Below are 10,007 nucleotides of genomic sequence, written 5' to 3' on the forward strand. Positions count from 1 at the left end.
CTCAAAAGACAAACCATTGCGGATTCGTGTGCCAACATCCCTAAGTTTGTCTGAGTCAGACTTTGCTCCCCGAGTGCTTCCCTCCACATGGTACAAACTCTGCTGTAAAGATTGCAATTTAAAAGTTTTCTACACAATAAACAGCAATAGCGACATTATTAATACATGCGATATCAGTGGGAGATTTTATCACGAAAACTGATATTAGCTGGTGCGTACAACACCTGTTTATTTTATGTAGTTATGAGTCAAAAGAAAAAGAAATAGACTGATTTCAGATTTTTTTGCCTGTGTGTTGGCAGCTGGGATGAAAAAGGTATGAAAAAAATAAACGCTTGAAAAATTTATATCAATAACTTCAGGGCAAGCACTTGCTGAATGAATAAGTACAACAGCAATCGCTCCCATGAACTCTCATTTTTAACTTATTGCTTATTAGAAAGCAGACAGTTGTTTAAAGCCGCAACAGATGCCAATTTTTGTTTTATAGCTGTTCCCTGTTCACAGTATGCAGACATATGTTGTTCTTGAGAAAAGTCCAAGGTCCCAAGTATTCAGGAGCAAACTGTCTTTAAGGATATCGCTGTACTTCACCTCATTCAGCTCTCTGTAAACCTTGACCAGTCTTATTGGAAACAACGCCAAAGCATGATGCAACCACCCCTACGCTTTACCATTAGGATAGCAATGGGCTTGTGATTAATGGTAATGCCTTTAATCTGGAGATTTTGTTCTCAGCAAGCAAACGGCAAATGGTTTCTCACAGTCAGAGAGTGGTTTGGATGCTATTTTGAGACTTCCAAATGGACTCTCGTGTGCTTTTCATTGAGTAAGGCCTTTTTTCTGACCAGTCAACTATGAAGTCCTGATCAATGGAGTGCTGAAGTGATGGTTCATACCCACACAGAATCTGTGGAGCTCTCTCAGCTCCTAAGCTCTTCTTACTCAGTATCTCAAGTTTGCCAGTTACTCAGTTTTAGGATGAGTCCTGGTTGCTCCAAATTTCTTCCATTCAGGAACTATGAAGGCCCCTTTTGGAAACCTTCAGTGCATTAGAAAAGCCTTCCTGACATCTTTGCCTTGACAAGATCCTGTCTCTTAGCCGTGCAGGCAGTTCCATAGAGCTCATTGCTTACTTTTTTTGCATTGTCAGCTGTCGGAGGCAGCTGAACAATAATTTATGTGTCAAAACGGGGGCTCTTGATAGGTGAATGTGATGTTTTACTTCCTTTTTGTTTAAGCTGCAAGTTGCAAATTTTGAGGCTGCAACATAGCAAAATGCATAAAGGTAAAGGTTCTTTGCTTTTTTAATGTGCTGTATGAGAAAGCATAATTGATGCCATCACAGATCAATAAGATGTGCTCTAATTAGTTTAAAGCTTTTCACATTTAATGTAGGACTGCTGTTTAAATGCTTTGTATCGATTGCATTTTTGGGAACAATTATTAATCTGGGAAATGCTGGAATTATCTGTTGCAGGGACGTAATGCTTGACATGCATCTGCACCTTATGTTCGTAACTGGAAACTGTCCATAGTTCACACTACATCACCTGTTTAATGCTGGGCAACCATGTCAGCTGTTACCCTGCCTATCTGGGTTTCAAATCCATAACAACATCTATCTTTATCTGTAGGTTGTGGCTTTGAGCAACCTTTATTTTGCCCGGTAACCAACAAATATTTAAACAAATAATGATACCCTCCACTTTTGGTTGGAAGCTCTCTGACTTTCAGGGTTCCATCCAAAAGACGAATGTTTTGTTTTTCATCATTCGTACTCACAGAGCAGCTGTTAGACTGAAGCTCGGGGCAAAAGTGAACCTAGCACAACAAACTAGGACAGGTCATTATTTCATATGAAGCAAGGCTGAGAAATGAGCAATGTCCAGAGTTTGCTTGTGAAATATGAGTGGAATCCAGTTTGGCAAGAGAAATGAGGGTTATCACCAGGTGACACTGAGAAATGAACAGACTTTGATCCTGCATTCTGTTGAGACCTGAGTTCTACTCCTCCACTGTAGGAAGACAGTAGTAGTATTCCACAAATGAGCTCCAGTTTTGGCAAGGGAGTGACAGGCCGCAGGCTCTTTGAGCATTTGGGAACACAGAGGTCCAGGCTCCAGCAAGGCTTTGAATGCCTCAGCCAGACCTAAAGATGCTCCTGTAAAGCTTCTTGCTTCTTGTCCCTTTGACACATTCAGAGCCAACAGTCAGCCCGGTCCATTTGAACATGTGGTGCAAGTCTGGGGTCAAAGCCCGCTGTGTGTTGCATCACAGTTCCTCAAACCAAGAGGATCAAAAGCGACTCATCCAGACTAAATGGCTGCTCTTGCTCTGCTTTGTTACCTCTTTATCGCTTGTCTTTTTTTCTATTTCTCCATCTGATTGATTTTTTTATTTGTTGTTTCATCCTGGGGCTGCTTGTTGCTGTGGTGGTTAGCGCTGTTGCCTCACAGCAAGACGGTTCCTGGTTTGATTCCTGGGTACTCTGGCTTCCTCTCACTGTCCAAAAACATGTGTGTCAGTTTAATTGGTGATTCTAAACTACCCTTAGGAGTATGTGTGAGCGTGGTGTGTTAGTCTCTGTGTGGCTATGGGATGGACTGGCAACCCGCCTAGGGTGTACGCAGCTGCCCCATGGCAGCTGTGATAGGCTGCAGCCCTCCTGCAACCTTGATTTGGATTAGGCGAGTACAGAAAATGGATGGATGGATATTTCTCCCTGGGACTTCTTGTCCCCTTGCCTCCTACTTAGCAAACCCATTTGTACTCATTTCTTTTTAAAAGAGCAGAAATCAGATTGTGGAACTTAGCTTTGTTCATTGTTCTGTGCGCCTCAAGTTTAATTAAGGTAACGTTGCAGTTAAGGCCACCGTGTATCACATTAAATGTGTTGAGAGCAGGGTGCCAGCTTTAGAATTATGACTGATACAGTGCTGGAATAGGATAAGCTATTCATTTTTTTTCCCTGTACCACCATAGATAAATCACAGCAAAATGTCGGGCTCGCCTGCCAGTTCTCATATTGATGGGCCTTTTGCATTAAGTTTATGACACCTGAGTGCGTTATTAAAATATGCATAAAATAGCAAAAGACACATGACCCTAAGCAGAGAAATGCACCAAAAATCTTTCTCCCAGACCACAAGTCTCTGCAATCCTGAGGTAAAGCTGGCAAGTGTGACTGCCAGAGCAATCGTTTTGGTTGTCACAATTTCACCTGATTTGTTTCTGGACCATAAACATGTATGCACCCTCTAGGTTTTACAATATATCAGACTTTTCTAAAAAAAAATTCTCAATCACTACATCAAATAAGAGCAAAAAAGTGTCACATGACCAACAATCTATACAAAATGAGTCCAGCAAAACTAGAATTTATCTTTCGTAAGAATTTATGCAGAAAGTAATGGAACAAAATGCTAACAGCTACGTCAGTAAGCCATCAGTAAGAACATACACACTTTTTCATAGTCCTTGAAGCTATTGTAGGAAATTCTTCTTGTGTTTGTGTCTACTCCATAAGAACAGCAGACAATCACCCAGAACTCACCGAGAACGAAGGGAGCGTTTTGTACTTGTGAACAAAAAGACTTGCAAATAAAGGTAAAGCAGGTCGAGACAGCCTTTCATCATGTTATCAAGCAAAACATAGTAGAAAGTATCAGCAGGGAAGTATATTGAGTAGTTTATTTAGCATGTATGTAACGGACAATACACTGATTGGCTTTGAGCAGTCCCATCAGCTTTGCAAATGCAAACAGAGAAAAAGACCCTGAAGGTAAGTTGAGTTTTAGAGAGCTACCCAGTCCCCATAATTCCAAGATGTTTACCAATGGCTATTTTGTGTTAAACTATTTAATATTATGGGGATATACAGTAATTGTCACAATACAAATACAGTAAGTGAAAAGTGAACAAAAAATAAGGAGGAAGCCGGAGTACCCAGAAAAAATCCACACATACACATGGAGAACAATCTCCACACAGAAAGGCCCTGAGTATTTAACCTGTAACCCTCTTGTTGTGAGGCAACACTAATCACCACACCACCGTGCAGACCCAGTCCAGAGTTAAAAGCTGTCCAACTGTCCCTGAAGCAGATGACTATATGAAGAAATATCAGACACACAGAATGTTTTCTGGACCCCTCTGATGTTAATGTATGAAAATGGCTTTGGTTAGGTTTGAAAAATTACAATGTTTGAGTTTAAAAAGCATCCTTTTTACAACACAATCATGCCAAATTGAACACTTTTTTTTTTTTTTATCTCTCACACGCAGTTTCTATCATGGCCACCTGGGGTCGCATATTTTTAAAAAGTAATAATTATTGGTCGTATCAGCACGCATGAAGAAATGCCACATGGTTATGTTTCAAGGAGGATGTAAGTTTGCTGCTGCTATGTGAATGAATTTAGATTTTACAGACATTTCTGTTCTGAAGAGCAGAGATTCTCAACTTTGGGGTTGGGTTTTAAAATTTACATCTATGGTATAAACAGAGATATTGTAACATCTGCTTGATTGACTGGAATAACATTTTTTGAAAAGCCAGGATGAATCAAAATGTTGTTTTTTTTTGTAATACACAGTTAATATTAGCATGGTGGCGCTATATGATGGAGAAGACGGTTGACATTACATTAAAACATTATCAGCTCTGGAATATATTAGACCAAGAACTGAATCAGGTCCTTTTTCACAAATGTTGCAACACCTATCAAACATCTAAAATCTTCAAAAGGGATGCAGGATCACGTCTGATCTCCCACTGATTTCCCTTAAATACAAGTAGCCTCAACTATTCATGGTTCACAAGCAAGAACCAAGACATCGATACCACACTAAAATGTGCACACGCCTTCAATTGTGTCTATAAAATATGAGTGTGATTATGTGAAGGATACAAAAGCCGCAGACAGTATCAATCCCTGCCATCCATTTGTCTTGTAAGATCAACCGAAGCTGTCAACTGACTCAGTCGAGGCCATACACAAACTGATGCTTCAGAAAGACTGCAGACCGACCACAACAGCTGCAGACAAAGCCTCAGTCTGTTTACAGAGTTTTGGAGCTGAGGTGAGGGAAGAGGCGGAGACAGCAGGAAGCAGGGCTGGGGAGGAGGAGGAGGAGTGTGGGGTGATGTAGGTCTCAGCTTCCACTGTTGTAGGAAAAAAAATGACATGGGGAAATGGGGACTGTAATGGTGCCCACAGGAATTCAAATCTCGGGCTTACAAAAATGGAAAGGTCACCGTGTATGACCTATGAAAGGATTCAGGCAGACTTTCATTAAGAAGACACACTGTGGGGAAAAAAAAAAGAGGTGGGCAGAGGTGAAGGATAAATTAGCTGCGTGCATCTGGTGCTTGTTTTATTCGGCACTGCGATGGGATGCAGTGGGCCGTGTTTAGCTCAGAGTTAAAAGAAAAATGTGTTGGTGAGTAGGGTGGCAGAGGCAGGAAGACTGTTTCAAGAAAGACTGGCAACCTTAAGTATCACACAGAGACCAGCAGTGACAAGGGCATTGCAAGCCTGGGTTGGGCAAGCTGCCACTGAAGCTTTCAGTGTCATAAAGGATACATCATGACTTAAAGCATCAGCGTGGCACCCTGTGTCTGATGTAGTACCACTTCTCAATGAACAGCTGAGCTCTGCAAATATAGAATGTCCTCTTTTAACTCTAGAAGTTTCTGTCAATGTCTTTCATGATGGAAGTCATCAAAGGTGCATTAAAGTGGTGTGATAATTCCCAGTGTAACTGTTATGAAAGCTAACATGCTGCAACGCTGCGTATAAAAAGCTGCCCTTGGTTTAAGGGTGAAAGAACTCTCCACTCATTATCAGCCTGAGGTGAAATTAATCAACAATGTTGTTCCTGTTCATTGTCTCAGCTAATTAACTACTAATGAGGGATGTCAGATTTCATTTTATAAACCCAGTCATCTACAGTAACTGCAGTGGATTTAATGACTGTGTTTTGGTCAGTACATAAACTGAGGCAGGCTACTCAATCATTTCTACATCACAGGCCTTTTAGAGAATTGTGATCTAAACTGAGGCTACGGCTACACGAAAACGAAACGAGGTTTTTTTTGAAAACGGGTACGAAAATTCTTGCGACCACACGGAAACGCGCTGCTGGTCCAGACGAAAACGATGAAACGATGCAGTACACACGCCACTGTGTCACGCCACGCTGTGAGACAATAGAGAAGTGTTAAAATTGGCTCACAGCGTCAACGTGTGACTGACGCAAAAACGTTTTAGCTGTAACAATGGAAACGAAACGAGGCCGTTTTCAAACTTTCCCACTCTGGAACCCGTTTTCAAAAACTATCGTTTTGGGGTAGTGGGAACGCCGGCTCCGTGTGGCCGCGACAGCGAAACGATAAGGAAAAGTATCGTTTACAGTGAAAAACGTTTTCGTGTAGCCGCAGCCTAAGTGGCCAGGAAAACAAAAGGCCATCAAATAGACCGTCACATAACATTCACACTCTAATAAAAACATAAAACCAATTTTACTGCTATTTGAGAAAATTTTTGTTAATCTTGAATGATGAACTATCAATTATGTGTATAGCTGTTGTTCAATTTTTGATGTTTCTATGCTTTTTTTTTAAATGGTGCACCTTTACGCGAGATTGAGGGGAAAAAGAGGAAGTCTACCACAGCAGTGATCACATAAGTGTGACTTTTGAAAAACACTTTAGACACGTTTGCGAGTGTATACTCTGGCGTCTTTATTACAATACATAGTCTTCTACTATGTTTTTCAGTGCTGTAGCTCCAATCACAATATTACAACAGTGAACTATTTTGTGCATGTATTCCTATAACCGAGCATAATGACATTTCTGATGATACCATTCATCAACCATGTTAGATGTAACACTGTTTCTACCAACCGACTACATTTGTCAGGGTTTTCTCGCTGTGTGGGATGTGAAGAAGACAGTGATATCTGTGCCTGACAGAAGCACAACCACAGGGTGATGTTTTAATTAAAAATTAGATGCTGTTCTCTCAAAAGCACTCCCTCTTGACTCATGGAAGGTAGGAGGGAGCTCACAGAAGCACACACTGGAGAATGATTACAAAAGTAGTTGACATGACAGCAGATTCTCCCCCTCAGTTTGCCGGAACAAGGCAAGTATGTGAAATTCCTTACACATGTGAGCGAATGTGTGGGACTCCATCTGAATGCAGCAGGCACAGAGGATGTTGCCAGGTATTGTTCAACTGGAGCACGTTCTCATAATTTCTTATTCTCTCTTCCTTTCTCTATGTAAATCAAATCCCTCACAGGGAAATGCTGATGAATAGAGTCATACAGGCAGTGCTGAAATTGTGTCATTACAGCATCCTCTCACTTTTAACTTTACATTCTGGCTCATGCATCTCAAGAATTCAAAGACAGACTGCAGAGCTTTGATCCGTTCGTGGCCTCCACAGTCCTGCTGAGACTGCACATTAAGAACTCATGATATGTGAGCAACACACTACTGTAGACTCCCACAAGGAAATTTGAAAACAGCCCTGTCCAGTGCCTGGGGCTATCGGCACCCCTGCTCTGACAGCCCAGCACTAGACCTGGTGATTCTACTTAATGGAAACAATGTCCGCCTGCATTTGCAGGAGGATTGCCTGCATACTTACCCCTCGTTTCAGAAATTAATCAAAAATGTTTCAATCAAAGTTGGATCTTTATCAGGTCAAACGTTTTTGTAGCCCTGCAGTTTAACCTATGTAATCCGCATGCAGCAACCTTCTTTTTTTTTGCGAGAGGAATGACAATTTTGAGCATCTTGATTTTACTAGTTTAGTAAAAGACCCCATGTTTTAATCAAAATGTCTCTCTGAGGTAGAATTTGAAGAGAGTATTCTGTAGTTTAGATGTCCTTTGATGAGCAATTAGCTCAATTTAGTCAAAGTTGAACTGATCCTAATCACATCTGAAATACTTTAAATTGTTTTTTTAAAACAAAATGTTTTGATAAACTTCAAACATATCTCACAGCTCTCACTGGGTTTCTAAACATGCACCAACATGACCTTTTCTCCTTCTCTTAATCTTTCTCCACTGGAACTGATAAGGACATTTCTAGCTTAAAATAACTGACCTTTTTGTTGGCAGCAATTTAATGGGATGATTAGGCCCACTTTCACTCTACTTTTAAAGAATACATTCATCTTCCTAAAAGAGTTGACACTGCAATGACCCTGTCTTTCAGCAGGCTGCTCACAATGTCCTACTGCTCACTGAAAGGCTACAGTACACCCGTGACATTTTCGCACCACTTTATGAAATCTGTAAATCCTGTTTATACATTTGCCGTACCTGGTGTCCGTAATGAGAGCTGTGACAGATTTGTCTGGAGGCCAGATGAAAACATACGGCAGGTTGTAGCTGTACAAGGGGTGGTGTCACTCTGAGGTAATCACTCAGAATGTTTGGAGACTGGCCCTCCCAGATGACTCTCAGAATTTGTGCAAACACTTAAAACACCACAAATCAATTGTTTCTATTTCAAGAATTGATTGAAGGTACACACGTTAAGTCAAAGATCTCTTCAGCTACACTAATCAGATTTTCTGATTTGGTGATATAGTACTGGGATTATTACTTTTAAAAAAGCAGGCCAATGCAATATTGGTTTATTCAAGAAGTTTTAGTCCTTTGGGAACTACCATAATGAACTAAATCACTGAGCAGTGTACTGACAAATTAGCTATTTTGCTAGCAGAGATGAAAAATTGATGGTTATCACAAAACAATTACTGTATTTTCTGAACGTGAACACTACTATTCCATCTTTTATGGTCTAAGTGGCCATAACCAGCAATTGTGAACAGCTCCAGTGTAATCTAAATGGCAGCTGGCCTTGTCAAAGTGAAATAGATGTGTTATTTCTTTGCACTGATAGGTTTAGATTGTTGCAAACATGGTTTAGATTTATCGTGTGGGTGGGGGAAAGATGTATGGGTGTGGACATGTACATCAGCAACGGTGTCAAAAAAACATTTGTTTACCTGAGACCTGGTAAGATATAGATGTTTAAAAAAAGATTCTTTTAACATGTCCTGATAGGTAAATAGGAATAAAAATATTTTTCACATGACTGTCAATAAGTTAAGACTGAATCAAGAAAAAGTGAAGCTGAATATTTGACAGCAAGCAATATATGTGCAATGTATGCATTACTGATAATCAATTTTGCAGTGTTTGTTGCAGAACAATTGGCAAAAACTTTTTCTCGTCACTGATAATAGGGGATAAAGTTGATAAATACCTGCATCAGTGTAGAGTTGTCTTTTTTTTAAATTTCTATTTAAGATTAACACCCTCTTTCAATGAAAAATTAAGCCAGATATGTGTGAGTGTTGGAGAGTTTTGTGTCCTGTTGTAGTTTATAAATATAGTATTAGTAATATAATTCTCGCTCAAGTCTTGTTACAGGAGGACAATTATTTCACAAGTAGAAGTTGTTTGTTAACCTGGCATTAGTTTGAAAGTATTGCATCTTAACATGAAATTAATCTTAATCTTACATCAGTTAGCTCTTAGTGTCAATATGAGATCAATTCCAATCATTATTGCCCTAATCAATCTTCAAGGCCATAAAAGATAGGAAAATATGGACCACGTTTACAAATACTGACGATTTTCTTGATTTATAGTGTTTATACCATATTATGTGCCAAGTAAAATTGCTGGCCAAGTCAGTGGGAAGACATGATACAAGAAGCTGCATAAATTAAGCCAGAAGCCATCTGTTGAGGATTTCAATTTCAGTAAAAACAAATATTATTATCCTGTTAGCTCAGCTTTATCAATGCATTGGGAGAACCAATACAAGGAGATAGTCTAAAGGGAAAAAAGGAAAATAATCTATTCTATTCTTCAGAGCAATCTTACTTTTCAGACATACACAGATATATCCATTTTACACACAACAGCTAAGCAAATGAAGCACAATCTGGCATTCAAATAATAAAATG

The sequence above is a fragment of the Odontesthes bonariensis genome, chromosome 23, assembly GCF_027942865.1.
Source record: "Odontesthes bonariensis isolate fOdoBon6 chromosome 23, fOdoBon6.hap1, whole genome shotgun sequence".
Classification (NCBI taxonomy): Eukaryota; Metazoa; Chordata; class Actinopteri; order Atheriniformes; family Atherinopsidae; genus Odontesthes; species Odontesthes bonariensis.